Source organism: Schistocerca americana, chromosome X, assembly GCF_021461395.2.
Source record: "Schistocerca americana isolate TAMUIC-IGC-003095 chromosome X, iqSchAmer2.1, whole genome shotgun sequence".
In the NCBI taxonomy this organism is placed as follows: Eukaryota; Metazoa; Arthropoda; class Insecta; order Orthoptera; family Acrididae; genus Schistocerca; species Schistocerca americana.
Genome location: NC_060130.1, coordinates 816,795,033 through 816,810,283, shown reverse-complemented (window position 1 = coordinate 816,810,283; position 15,251 = coordinate 816,795,033).

Genomic DNA, 15,251 nt, shown 5'->3' with positions numbered 1-15,251 from the left:
CTGGTCGCGGCACGTGTTGGGCTGGTTGGTTGGTCGGCTGTGGTTGTGCGACCGATGCACCTTGTGCAACCAGTAGTTGTACTGTCCTCAGCAAGGCAGCAATTTGTTGGTTCTGAAACTCAAAAACATATGCTAGATCCATTACATTGGCTGTCAACGGCTGAGGCGTGGAGGCAATTGATGGAAGGGGCGGGGAATTCATGATTTACAAACTACGTTATATCAAAAAGCAAGCAATGCCTCTGAAAAGAGAAATTTGATTTGTTCTGCTACTCCCCTCCTGGAATACATGCAAGAACACAACAACAAACTAGCAAACACTTGAACACGATTATCTCTGCAAGCTAAAACAGAAGAGAAGCAAAAAAAGTCTTTGACCAAGTTGATTAACTTCGATCGCCACTGAATTATCCCCGTCGCCACTGTAGTATCCTGGTCGCCACTGTAGTGCCCTCGTTACCGCTGTAGAGCCTTGTACCTCAAGAAGCAATGGAGACGATGTTGTTATGGGTGGCTGGTATCCTTTTTCTACAACACAAATACACACGTGGATTAATACTGTTTTTTAATTACTTGTACTGGATACTTAACTTGAACGGAGTCCCTGATCATGGTACAAGTTTATCAGTAATAGTCCCCTTGCAGACAATATCGGTAATCTTGCTATTACACTAATCTGGTCGCTATGTACTGTTGTAGTCCAAGACGTGAACAGAGCCCACGCTACAGTTAACTGACAGACGCGAAACTGGAGTGTGAGTCAGTGAGGCCTTCCAGTCAGCGGCAGTAGCCTAAATACTTGCTGTCGAGAGAGTGTTAGTGGCACGTTGCTTGTCGGTGTGTCTCTGGCCTCTCTCGTGATAGGTGTGCTTGGTCCAGCACCTACTATTTATCTCCTCACTACATCTTTGCCGACCAGTGTGCTGGCGACAGCTTACACGAGCGCAGTATGTAATCGAGATGCCATGTTGATCCACATTCCATCTAACATGCGTTTTTATGAATAAATCTGTTATGATATTTATTTATTTATTTCGTATGAGTTCACAAGCCCCATGGTCTCCTTAATAATTTTATTTACTAATATGGGAGATAATTGGAGTAGTCTTGTAATGAAAAATACAGCATGTCATCTTCATTATCACTTCATACGACCACCTTTTATAGTCATTTGCACTGACATCCTTTTGTGCACACCGTGCGAGGTGGCGCAGTGGTTAGCACTCTGGACTCGCATTCGGGAGGACGACGGTTCAATCCCGTCTCCGGCCATCCTGATTTAGGTTTTCCGTGATTTCCCTAAATCGCTTCAGGCAAATGCCGGGATGGTTCCTTTGAAAGGGCACGGCCGATTTCCTTCCCCATCCTTCCCTCACCCGAGCTTGCGCTCCGTCTCTAATGACCTCGTTGTCGACGGGACGTTAAACACTAATATCCTCCTCCTCCTTTTGTGCATAGTTTTCATAGTAATGATGGTGAAGTGGTAATTCTGTGTCTTGGCATTGTTGAGAGGCTGAGACTGATTAGAGGGAACGTGTTCCAGCTTGACACTGCCTACTTCAATGGATCAGGCTGACAGACAAATTACATCAAATGGTTGTAGCGTCAGTAGTTGCTGCTAAAAAAAGGTCATTTTGCGTATTGTTTGATCACACCTCGTAGGTATACATCTCCAAGCACCTAACTGTCTTCCTGGCAAAGATGTAGATACCAGTAGTAGGAAATGTGTCGAGCAGACGAATGCATTGACCATTTAGAGCTCGTAAGCTGGTCACAAGAAGATTAAATCGCTTTTCGTTCCTTTGTGGCAATTGTCTACGCCATTTACTACGTTTTTCAATCCTTGACTTTAATGTCCTACGTTTCCAGCTTTTTCACAACACATTAACGGTGGTTTTATGGGACTATTGCCCTAATAGACTAGCTGCAAAACACCGTGAAAGAAATCAATTACTGATGAATACTTGGAAAGAAACTGCTTATCATGGCAGGGTGAGCTAAATGAAAGCAGTCTATTAATAATGAACATGCACCTCATAGAATAATTATTCACTGCCACCAAAGTCTGCACAGAAATACTAATTCTAATAAAAAACCTCACTGCAAAACACTACTTCATCAGATCTCATTAACCAAACCTTCCCTGAGTCACAATTTAAGAAATCCACCAAAATGAACCTGGAAACTAGTTTATAGGCTAACTGAAATTTCTCTGTCTCATAACACATTCATCAGAAACTCCAAACTTTTGCAACTATCTGAACAGTCACATGGGTGCACATTTATACCTTCACACCACTTCCACATCAAGCACACCAACAGTAAGAGATGCACTCTCATTTATATACAACAACACAAGAAAAAGAAACAATACAAGAAATGATCACACAATGTAGGCTTTCACAGCTGGTACAGACTTCACTTGAAACTACTGTGCTGACAGGCCATGCTCAACTTATAAAACTTTCTCCTAACGTTTCATCTCCGACTGCGGTAGACTTCTTCAGAGGTAAAGTGCTGAACTGTAACCAGAACACGAGTGAGAGCTGAATGTGAAGATAGTTTAGAGAGCATCCCATCCCATCACACGATGTCGGCTACGAGATTATCTCTGGTTATATCTGCTGGAAAAATATTCGGTACGCGTGAGATAATTTCGTTCACTGGAATCATGGGAAATAACAACGCAAGAACAAAATTCATATCAGTTCATTGGCAAATTAACAGACATGCACGTGGACCCACGTGATATCCGTGTTTATTTTGATGTCGTGTTGTTATTTACCATGATTCGAGTGAACGAAGTAATCTCATACATAGTGGGTATTTTTCCAGCAGATTTAGAGGAGTTATTCAGACACTTCCTCATCACAACCTACTTTCAGTACAATAATGCCTTTTACGAAAAGATTGACAGGGTGGCTATGGGCAGTCCTCTTAGACCGGCCATGGTCTATTTGTTTATAGAGATCTTTAAACAATGGGCATCGCAAAACACCAGTAAAAGACCAGGAAAGTGGTACCACCATGTCAATGATACTATTGTAGTATGAACACATAGTGCAGGCGGGTTGGATGCCTTTCCGGTACATCTCAACAATATCAATCCGAAAACCCATTTTAGTATGGAGACAGGGAATAATGGCCAACTCAGTTTTTTGGATGTGTCGTTGGGCTACATAGTTTGTAGAAAAGCCACACATACTGACAGTTACCTTCATAAAGATTCTAACCACCACACCAGACAAAAAGGAGGTGTGATTAAAACCTTGGTAGATAGCGCAGACAAAATCTGTGAACCAACTTATTTAAAAGATGAGGCTGAACCTCTCTGGTCGACATTCAAGAAGAATGGTTATTCTAACAAGGGCACAGATCGAGCATTTCGCCCTAGGGAGACGATAAGTGTCAATGAGGAACAATGGTCGCCCAAGGGGAAAGTTTTCCTACCATTCATTAGCAAAACTACAGATCGCATTGGGGAAGTGTTGAGCAAGCATGCTATGGAAACTACCTTCAGACCCACCAGGAAGATAAAAGTGTGTTTGAGATCGTCAAAAGATATACGATATCCTTCGGCTACACTGGATGTACACTACTGGCTATTAAACCTGCTACACCAAGAAGAAATGCAGGTGATAAACGGGTATTCATTGGACAAATATATTACACACGAACTGACATGTGATTACATTTTCACGCAATTTGGGTGCATAGATCCTGAGAAATCAGTACCCAGGACAACCACCTCTGGCCGTAATAACGGCCTTGATACACCTGGGCATTGAGTCAAACAGAGCTTGGATGGCGTGTACAGGTACAGCTGCCCATGCAGCTTTAACACGATACCACAGTTCATCAAGAGTAATGACTGGCGTATTGTGACGAGCCAGTTGCTCACGTACCAATGCGAGGCTGGCTCGTTTCTTGATTCTCTTAGCTGCTGCAGAATCGATGTGATGCATAACCTACAAAGAAGGTGGAGAACAAGACGAGGTCGCTTCTCAAGGACGCAGATTTACCGGAGGGTGACGCTAAGAAATTGTTACCTCAAGGTCCGGTACCGCCTAGACTATATGGACTCCCGAAGGTTCACAAAGAGGGGGTACCATTACGCCCCATTGTCAGCAACATCAGGGCACCTACATATTTGTTGGCCAAATACCTGACGGCAATATTAAGTCCTTATGTGGGTAACTGCCCTCATCACATCCGTAATTCCGTGGATTTTGTTAAACGCCTTGATAGCTTCAGGTTGGATGAGTCAGATATCATGGTGAGTTTTGACGTCGTTTGTTTGTTTACGAGGGTACCCCTGCGAGAGTCACTAGAATTGATTAGTCAGAAGTTTGACGAGAAGACCACTGAACTTTTTAGGCATGTCTTGAATTCCACGTATTTTCTTTTTAATGGAGAATACTACGAACAAACGGAGGGAGTCGCCATGGGTAGCCCACTCTCACCGGTGGTAGCGAATTTGTACATGGAGAACTTCGAGGAGGAAGCCCTGTCGTCATCCGAATAGAAATCTACTTGCTTTTTCCGTTACGTGGACGACACGTGCGTCATCTGGCCACATGGTATGGATAAACTCCTTGACTTCCCTACACATCTAAACTCCATACACCCCAACATCAAATTCACTATGGAGACTGAAACGGAGGGTAAATTACCTTTCCTTGACGCCTTGGTCAAGAGAAGGGCTGACGGCATCCTAGGTCATGGGGTGTATCGGAAGACAACGCACACTGTTCTGTATTTGCACGCAGACAGCTGGCACCACCCTTCACAGAGGAATGGGGTACTAAAAACTCTAGTACACAGGGGGCGCGCTATCTCTGATGCAGAGAGTCAACACCAGGAATTGGAACATCTGAGAACTGTATTTCGAAAAAATGGGTACTCAGAGTGGCAGATTCAACGTGCTCTCCGCACAACCACTACAGCACAACCTGTGGAGATGGATGAAATCACGAGGGAGGAGGTAGGCACTGCGTTTACTCCATATACAGGCGCACTCTCGGGGAAAATCGCCAGCATTTTGAAGAAACACCGGGTCGGAACTGTGTTTTGTGCTCCGAATAAAACTCGTGCACTGGTGGGGAGCGCCAAAGATGACCTCGGTTTGAGGAAGGCCGGCGTGTACCAGATTCCGTGTCAATTTGGTAAGTCGTATATTGGTCAGACGATGCGTACCGTCGAGGATCGATGCCGTGAACACCAGAGGCACACTCGACTGATGTATCCGAGCAAGTCGGCGGTCGCTGAACATTGTTTGTCGGAAAATCACGCTATGGAGTATGACCGCACGAGGATTCTGGCACAGACGTCGAGATACTGGGACAGCGTTGTTAAAGAGGCCATCGAAATTCGCACCAATGACGACCTCATAAACCGTGACTGTGGCTATAATCTCAGCAAGGCTTGGGAACCAGCGATTGGGTTAATCATGAGTAAATCGAGCAAACGTATAGTTGTGACGACCACGGCGGACAGAGGCATCACACCGACTTCATCTCAGACGCTGTCGCAATCTGTTCCACCGCGTGACCGTGGCGCGGGGCGCGGACGGCGGAGGGAGTGCGTCGCGGGCGGAGGGTATTTAAATCGGCCGCCGCAGCGACCGAACCCAGTTCCCCCTGAGCAGCCATAGCGTACGGATCTCCGTACCGGCACGTTCAGAGGAGCTCAGTCCGTCAGTTCACCTGATGATGGCGACAAGTATGATCGCCGAAATATTGTGCCCGTTGGACAATGTAGACTGGCAGTACACCTGTGGATATTTTGATTTCGTATGGAGATGGGATAGAGAGAGAACTTCATTCCGAGATGTGATGGCATATGAGTGGCTAGCAGTATCAAATACTTTAAAACTTATTCAGGTATGCCTAAAAGAACTTTGACGTGACTTACTTGCTGTTCTGGGATTATTTGTGTCTAATGGATCTGTTTTTTGACGAACTAGCGATCATTTGTTGATTTATGGGGAGTCTACTACCATTCTCATTATGCAGATTTAAATTGTCTTAACTACAATTGAAATTTTGTCAATTTGTATATTATACATTAAATTATTATGGGATCACCATTTATAGATGTTCTTTCATGTCAGTGATTGAATAAATTATCACTTTATTCAACACAGATTTGTGGTGCCGTCTACATCAACTTATTATCAGCAGAAAATGACCTTTTATTGGCATTTATTATTATTCATTTAATTGCAATTTGTGTTTATTTAAAATTTCACTTAACTTGCCACTACTTTAGCTGTTTAACCACAGGATTATAATCTGTAACTGCTACTTCACCCATCTTAGCTAATGATCATGAAAGCAAACGTAACCAGCTGGACCCTATGACAACATTGAGGCGTATTTTCTGAACAGAGACATGCATAGCCCAAATACTAACCAACCACTGGCTAAATTTTATATGTCACAAATACGGTTTCTAATCAGAAAATCTCATTAGAAAATCTATGTGTATGATTCAACGGTTGGACTGTCATAAATGGGGTTTTTCTCGTCCAGATTTGAATCTAACCCCTTTTTCAAATGCAAAGGTGATTTAAGTAGCATTACAAACATTTCGCGATGCAGGTCCAGAATCTGAAGCATAGTGGACAGTTTTGTGTGGGGGCTCTCACTTGACATTTTGTAGCAGTTGTGTGCGTATGAATGTATAGCAGAAGTTAGGAATGGAGAAAAGTAGATGTGAAATGGTATAAGAGGAAAGAAGATGGCAGCAACACGAAGGTGTGCTGACTATGAGACTTTGGCAGCCAGCAGTAGAGACATAGACAGCAGAGCAGATTTCATCATCAATTACAGCATCAGAGGGCTATGGGAGTGACTTTGAGATCTTCATTATCGACATCATCAACGGTTTCAAATGGCAGCAAGAATTTTACCTTCAGCTACAGCAGCACAGCAGAGGCAGTCAACATGACTGATAAGCTAAGTGCTAATGATGAAAGTATGAATATGTATGATTTCGCAGGGCTGCCATTGGGATTGGAGAATCTTATGATGAAACAGTCACCGGTTCTATGTGGGACAGAACAAGTTAGCAAGTCAGATAGTTCAATATCAGTGTAGGGAAGCAAATTTGGTTCAAGGTAGGAGTGGGAATGGATATTTTAAATGGTGTCATAAATAAATTCTCACCTTGAGGAAATGGTGCCAGTGTGGACTATCAGGAGATGGGGCTGTACTAGGCATGATCAGCACCTCAACGGGTTTGGGAAAGGGAGGTTGGTGGGTTTGACTAGTGAAAAGTATGGTGGGTGGATGTGGGAGCACACATGGCCAAATACCTGTTGCCATGAATAGGAGACTAGGCCTTTCTTAGTATAAACCAGGATAACATGCTCCCCCCCTGTTAACAGTATTTCAACCAGATTGGAGACTTTTACACTTTGTATGCGAAAAATAGAATGTACCACACTGGAGTGTGCAAGCTCAGAATGATCTATTATTCATTAAAATGTGCACTCCATTAAAAATAAAGTACATCATCTGGAAGACGAACTGCAATCTTTGAGCAGCACAGTAGCATGCATTACAGAGTACTGGTGTAGAGATGATGAACTGCAGCATACAGTGTTATCAACATATGAATGTGCAAAATGCTACTGTCAGTCTACCTTAAGGGGATATGCTCGTGAAAATGACCAAACATCTGAAAAAATGTTCTTGGTCTACAGAAAAGAGCATTTCTTGTTGATTTCAAAAATGTATAGTTTATGGACATTATCATTTTCCGTTTGTTCTAAAATTGAGGTTGAACGTAATGTTGCACAAGGGCCACACCCATCTGTCAGTTTGAAGTGCGTCGGAATACGTGATGCATTATTTTGTTCTTCCGTTTTTTTCCGTCGTTAGTTACAGATTGTTAATACAGGTATATTCTAAAAGGCACTGACTCCCAGAACCAAAGTACAGGCGTGTCTAGAAGGCTATGGTTCGAATATAAACAAAGATCTGAGAATATACGATTTCGGAATTTCATGTGCGTGTTGTTTTGTAGTTATTGTGTGTTGTTTTGTTCCTGTGTGTGTGTTTCCTGTGCTACAAATGCCGAGAGTAAAGAAATTTAGCCCCATACGAAAGTTTCGCGGCAACCAGTTCCAAACACAATCGAATAATACATATCAGTTGCTTCAAAAGTCACCCACAGAGACTGTGTCTACAGGCAGTGCTTATAGATGTAAACTTTCACTTTCTGAATGTAATAAGAACAAGCCTAGTATAATTGTGAGCAGCAGTAACGACTGAAATGTCATTGCGAACCTAAATATGCTGTCAAGACTTTTGAAGAGAGCCGTTAAATGTAAGTCCTGCAATTGTGAAGATAGTATTGACGTTTCTGAGGACATTTCAGCAAGGAAGGGTTTTTCAAGTCTGTTAGTGATTGCCTGTAGCTCGAGTAAGACACACAGTGATACTATGACATTGCCAGTAACTGATAATCGACATTACAGTGTAAATATTCAGCTTGATTCTGCGATTCGATGCATTGGTAGGGGAAGGAGAGCTTCTCAGACTTTTTGTGCAGAGATAGATTTGCCTCCACTTCCACTGAGGTTTGACAGATACAATAAATTAATACATTATGCTTTATGTGGTGTAAGTGAACATTCAATGAAAAGAGCAACAGAAAAAGCAGTAGCCTTGTCTGAGAATACAGACATTGTAGCAGCATTTGCTGGATCCTGGCAGAAGAAAGGTCATACTTCTCTGGATGAGGTTGTAACTGCCACATTTACTGAAACTGGTAAGATACTAAATTATGAATGTCTAACAAAGCACTGCCAGGGTTGTTTAAGTAAATTTATTGCCACCCATGTCTGTGTAAAGAACTTTGATGGCCCAATTGGAAACATGAAAACAAAAGGAGTTTTAAACATTTTTAGAAGATCACAGGTCAGTTGTGGTGTGAGGTATGTAGGTTACCTTGGCGATGGAGACTGTAAAGGACACACTACTGTTGTTAATGACAGACCATATGGGGACACTGACAGAGAAGCTAGAATGTGTTGGACATGTACAAAAAAGAATGGGATGTTGACTGAGAAAATTATGTAAAGACTTCAGTGGAAAAAAACTGTCAGACAGAAAACACAGAGGTGGTCCAGGTCGTCTTACAAAAAGTGAAACTGATTCTTTGACTCAATATTATGGACTAGCAATAAGGAGAAATCTAGGATATTTGGAGAACGTGAGATGAGCTGTTAGGGCAACATGGTTTCACAGGGTGTCAGCAGATGAAACCCCACAGCATTGTTTGTGTCCAAAAGGCGAAGATTCGTAGTGCAAGTACCGTTTGGGCAATGCTACAGGCATACAATATACCCACATGCATTCCTTACTACTTGCTGTAATGGAGGCAATTTGGCCTACATATATAGGGACCTGGCAAATAAAAATCTACTTACGAAATGTATGCATGGTCTCTGTCAGAATGCAAATGAAAGCTTCAGCAGCTGTATACTGGAGAGAATAGCCAGAACTGTATTTGTTGCGATGACAGTGCTGAATCTGGCACTGCAGCAGTTTGTTGATCATTTGAATGGTATACACCAGAACATAAGATTTACAGTGGAAATGGAGATGGATGGGAAGTTACCCTTCTTAGATGTGCTAGTGGAGCCAAAATCAGATGGACATCTCATACATTCTGTGTAAAGAAAACTGACACATACAGATTTATATCTAACCGCACATAGTTTTCACCACCCAGCTCAGAAGAGAGCTATGCTGAATACCTTGGTACACAGAGCAAGGACTATTTCGGACAAGGGTCATCTCAGCTCCGAGATTAACCATCTGACGACGGTATTCAGAAAAAATGAATATTCTGATCTTGATATCAGATCTACTGTGGCGAAGAAACCTAGGAAGGATGCTGTTAAAACAGATAAAAAGGACCAACACATCACACGGCTACCATTCTGCAGTGCAAGGACCAGCAAGATCGGTAGAGTCCGGAGCCGGCAGGGAATCAGACCAGTCTTCCGGCCACCCAGAAAGATTGAGGAAATGTTGTGACCCATGAAAGATAATCTCGGCCTGAGAGTACCGGGAATTTACAGCATTCCTTGCGAGTGTGGCAAAAATTATGTAGGCCAGTCTATAAGAACTGTTGCCGATCACTGTGTGGAACACCAGCGTCACCTGAAATACAGGTATTTGGAAAAATCGGCGGTGACTGAGCACAGTTTGTTAAATAAACATAAGATTCTGTTCGATGAAACAAGAATACTTGCTCATGCTTCAAACTATTAGGACTCTGTCATCAGGGAAGCAGTTGAAAATAGACTATATGAAAATAATTTCAACAATGACTCCAGATATGAACTTAGCAAAGCATGGAAGCGCACAATTGATAAAGAAAGAGTGCAGAGGAGACCTCTTAGATTCCTCGCAGTTCTGCACCTGTTGCAATGGATGGCACAGCAAGCAACGCTGGATAAAGTGCGCAAACAAAATCTATGGACATAGAGGCCACCACCTCCACATGCTCCGTTTTCACTGTGATGTCATCCAGCCAATGAGAAGCCATCCACTGCTTATAAAAGCAGAAGCCTCACCGGCCCACAACAGTCAGTTTTAGCCCTGAAAAAGATGACGGAGGTAGTCATCGAAAGCTCGGAATTTTATCCAAATTCGATACGGCAAGTAAACCAAGAACTTTTTATGCAACAATCAGCATAGCTAAACATTTTGAATTGTCAGCCACTGAAGCAACAAAGCTAGATTCTCATAAGAAGCTAAATATTTTGTGTGTTTACCACTCACCTAGTGGCGATGTGGATACCTTCTTCGAAAAATTAAGTGAAATCTTGGAAAGGGTCTCCACTGTTAAAACTAGGATAATAATATGTGGAGACATGAATGTTCATACAGTTGTTGAGGGTGAAGTTAGTAATAACTTCCTAAAAATTTTGAGCACATTTGGCACTTGGTATGGCACTTCTATAAGGGTTTCCAAAAGTTCAGCGTCAGTTTTAGTCCATATGGTTACGAATATTGACAGGAGAAATTGTAATGCACTTATTAGAGAGCTTGGCATTTCAGGTCATCACTGTCAAATCATAAAGCTAAAGATAAGTTCGGTGAAACCTAAAACACTGTAAGCCTATAAAAGGATTTTCTCATCTTATAAAATACATACTAGAGGAACAACTGTGGGTATTAGAAAGTACTCACAAGCACTTACATTTCTCAGTTCCTTGCAAAAGTACTGCACCAATCCACAGTTCCTTGAGTACTATCACAGGTATAAGAAAATAATCAGGGGGTACTACTTAAGGTAAAAAAACCTTCCATTATAAATTAATATATAACGCACAGAACTAAAAAAATTGGTGAGGGATGTTGTAAAACAGGGAACTGGGAAAGGAGGACACGAGTATAACAACATACAACTCAAAATGGGGACAGGATAAGAGAAAGTCCTCAGGAATTAGCAAATTTTGTAAATTATTACTCATCTGTATTGCGTAAAAGCTGCAGCTAAATTGTCCCAAAAGACATATAACACCCACAACGATTTATACAGCAAGCACAATCATGATGTTTCCTACAACAGATCTTGAAGTTAAGAAGACAGTACAACAATTAAAATTCAATGAACTGTGGGTAAAGCCCGACCAACAGCCATTACATGCATTGATCAAAAATGATAGTGCATTGAGAATGGATAGTTTTTAGCTGAAATCTAGATCTGCCAATAAAATTTCAAAAGGACGACTGATAGCTGGAATCTATTTTTTACAAATCTATATAAGTCGCTGCGTGTGACAGCCTTAGGAATGGAAAGTAACCTGAGAAAAAATATTCTTTCAGCAGGCACAGATGAGATTCCTCTCTCTGTTCTAAAAGCATGCATAGATCGCATGTAAGCCCCATTAACAAACATAATAAATGAATGCTTTAGTTCAGGTGTTTTCCCAGAGTACATAAAGTATGCAAGAGTAGTGTCCTTAGTTAAGCAAGGTAATGTGGAAAGCATTGAAAACTACAGGCCAGTTTAACTGCTGTCTTTATTCTCAAAAATAATTTAAGCTACCATAAAAGAGAGACTGGTAAGTTATGTGAACAAATACAATCTCTTTAATGAAGTACAGTTTGGTTTTAGAAGTAGGAAAAGTGCAACATCAGCCATTGCAGAGTTCACAAAAGTGGTACTTGAAGCTCTTTCTATGGATGATTGCGTTACAGGCATTTTCTTAGACTTCTCCAAGGCTTTTGACACTGTTGACCATAAAATACTACTGAGCAAGCCAGGAGCACTAGGTACAGTGAATGTTTGATTTCAGTTTTCGAAAACAGAATACAAAAGGTGAACAGCGCTCACATGTCTGTTGATGATAAATTTTCAGTAAAACAAACATCAGACAAGAAATATACAAACACAAGTGTTCCTCAAGTTACTGTATTCGATACAGTCCTGTCCATAATGCTTATCAATGACTTTCGATGTTGTGTAAGACATGGAGAAAAGTGTTCTTTGGTAATGACAGCAACATCATAGTCGCTAATAAAACATCAGAACTCCTATAAGGGAAAGTAAATGAAATTTACTATAAAGAGAATAAACAGTATGCAGTTCAGCATAAAGAGAGGAAGCAACTCTGTCACTTTAAGGATCGAAAATAAATCTGTGGGCACAAAGTCATTAGCGATGATCATTGTTTGTCAGTTAACATGCAGTAAACATAGAAAGGTACTAGCAAAAAGAATGTCATCATCATACTACGCTCTTAGGATGTTAGCATCAGTTTGTATCAGCCAATGCCTTGTGGTGGCATACTATTCCTACAGACACTCAGTTCATAGCTGTGCGATTCTTTTCTAGGGATCGAAGGCACAAATGTGGACCTGGTGTTTAAACAAAGAATACTTATTTACAGAATATCTCGCGCTAGAAGAATTGCAAAGAATGTTTTGGAATATTATCAGCAGTTTTTCGGTGTCTTCGAGCAACTATGCACTTAAGACCTTGAAAAAGAAGCATTAGTCACTTCTGCAGCTGTGTCTTTGCACAATTTTCTTAGACTAAATAAAGTGCCACAGTTTACTCACCATGTGACAGTTTTGATGTGGAAGATCCAGAAACAGGCAGGGTTCAGATGACAGTTGGAGGATGTCTCCGCAAAATAAATTTTCAGGCTGGCCGTTGTGGCCGAGCTGTTCTAGGCACTTCAGTCTGGAACCGCGCGACCTCTATGGTCGCAGGTTCGAATCCTGCCTCGGGCATGGATGTGTGTGATGTCCTTAGGTTGGTTAGGTTTAAGTAGCTCTAAGTTCTAGGGGACTGATGACCTCAGATATTAAGTCCCATAGTGCTCAGAGCCATTTGTACCAAATGTCTTCAGGGAAAGGGAGGCAATATGGGAAGAGCTGCAAAGAATACAAGGGATGAACTTGCAATCTATTTTGTGTCGGATGCTGGTAAAGCGAAATGACAAGAGAAATATGCATAAATAAATATCCAGCGAAAAGACAAATGTAATTAAAAACTTCTGAACAAAACCCTTGTAGCTTTAATCATTGACAGTATAAGCCTTTAATTTGCAAACTACTTTGTATCAGATGTTGACAAAGAGCTATGACAAGAGAAATACATAAATGTCTAACGAATTTACAAATGAGGTTACAAAATTTTCGACAAAAAATCTTACAGCTTCAGTTACACTAATGAATGACATTTTACTTACGATTGTAAATATTTTTCTCCCTGGCCTGTTCACGCCTTCCAAAATCTTCATATTCTCGTAAACTATCCATTTGGGAATCTAGATCTCAGTTGTCCCAGACCCACTTTTAGTTTTGACCATTTTACAATCTTCATGATTCTACTGTCTTTTCATATTTGTCCATTTCCTTTCACACTCCTCAAGTGGCACACCAACTTTATCCAAAATTTCTTTCAGCAAATCATTCCTTTTATATCTGTCTTTATATGCAGAATCAGATGGTTCCCACAGAGGTTTCCTCATTTCAGTTCTAACAAAAACTTAATTGTTAGATCTGTTGACCACTTGTAAGTTGCCATTGTCAAAAGAAACACAGCAGACGCTCTGGCATGTTTTTGCTCACTGACAATAAACTACAAACTCGAGACAAAACTTCCCTCAACTAGTCGTTGAAACTTGCTACTCCAGGCAACTGTTGAAAACTAAGCCAAACTTCGAGCTGAAACCAGTTGCCAACCAAGTTTGTTGGAGTTGGTTTTCAGTGTGAAGGTACCTTTAGTGTGAGTGGTAGTGAACAGTGGAATTATGTTTTACATAGAAAGTGACTAGAAACAGTCCAAGAGTCGTCTGGGGGTGTCTTCAGTGTGGGCAGTGAAGAAAAAGAGTTTTGTTTATATTGCAAGTTACATGAAACAATTTGTGTGTAAATGACGAAATTTTATTGATTAGAATTACAACAATGGACAGTGCAACCTTTAGGACACTGACTTCTATTTGGGAGGATGGAGGTGCTCTGTGCAGCTGTTCTGACTTGGGTTTTCCTGGCTCGCTAAGGCAAACACCTGGATGGTTCCTTAATCAAGACCACAGCCAACTACCCATCCTATCCCCATAGGCTAACTGTCCTATTCTCTTAAAACATGTTATGTATGCTGTGTGTTATATTTTGTCCCATTGATTGGCACTGTATTTCCTTGATATACCCTATGTCACTGTCAGATGATCCCTGGATGAATACATAAATAAATAAGTCGCTTCAAAGTGGCATGTAGTATACAGCACTAGATAAAATTACATGAAGACACATTTTTGTCTTCGTTATGTGCACAAACAATGAAAATCTTATGTTCTAATTTACATCTCATCACCTCTAGCATTAATGTCTATTCACACTGACCTTCATGGGACTAACATATTAAGGTGTATTCACACTATCTGCCATGTCACGGCATGTAAAGTCAATTTAAGTTGTGATCACAACTTACATGGTTGACCTCAACTGGTGTTTCACAGGAATTGTGACCTTTGCAAGATGATTTTCAACTGTTTTTATGAATGGAGTTTACACATGTACATGGATGCCGGAGTCCACATTCATATCAAAATGATATTTATTGGATGCAAATGGTTTGCAATTTACACAGATAGCTTGTATATTAGAGAAGGCAGACAGAAGTTCAAAACAATTCAAGAAAATGAGAGTGGATCAGAAAAATGTCATTGCCATCTATAAATGGGAATTTCTTTCACACACTATGTGAGTAGT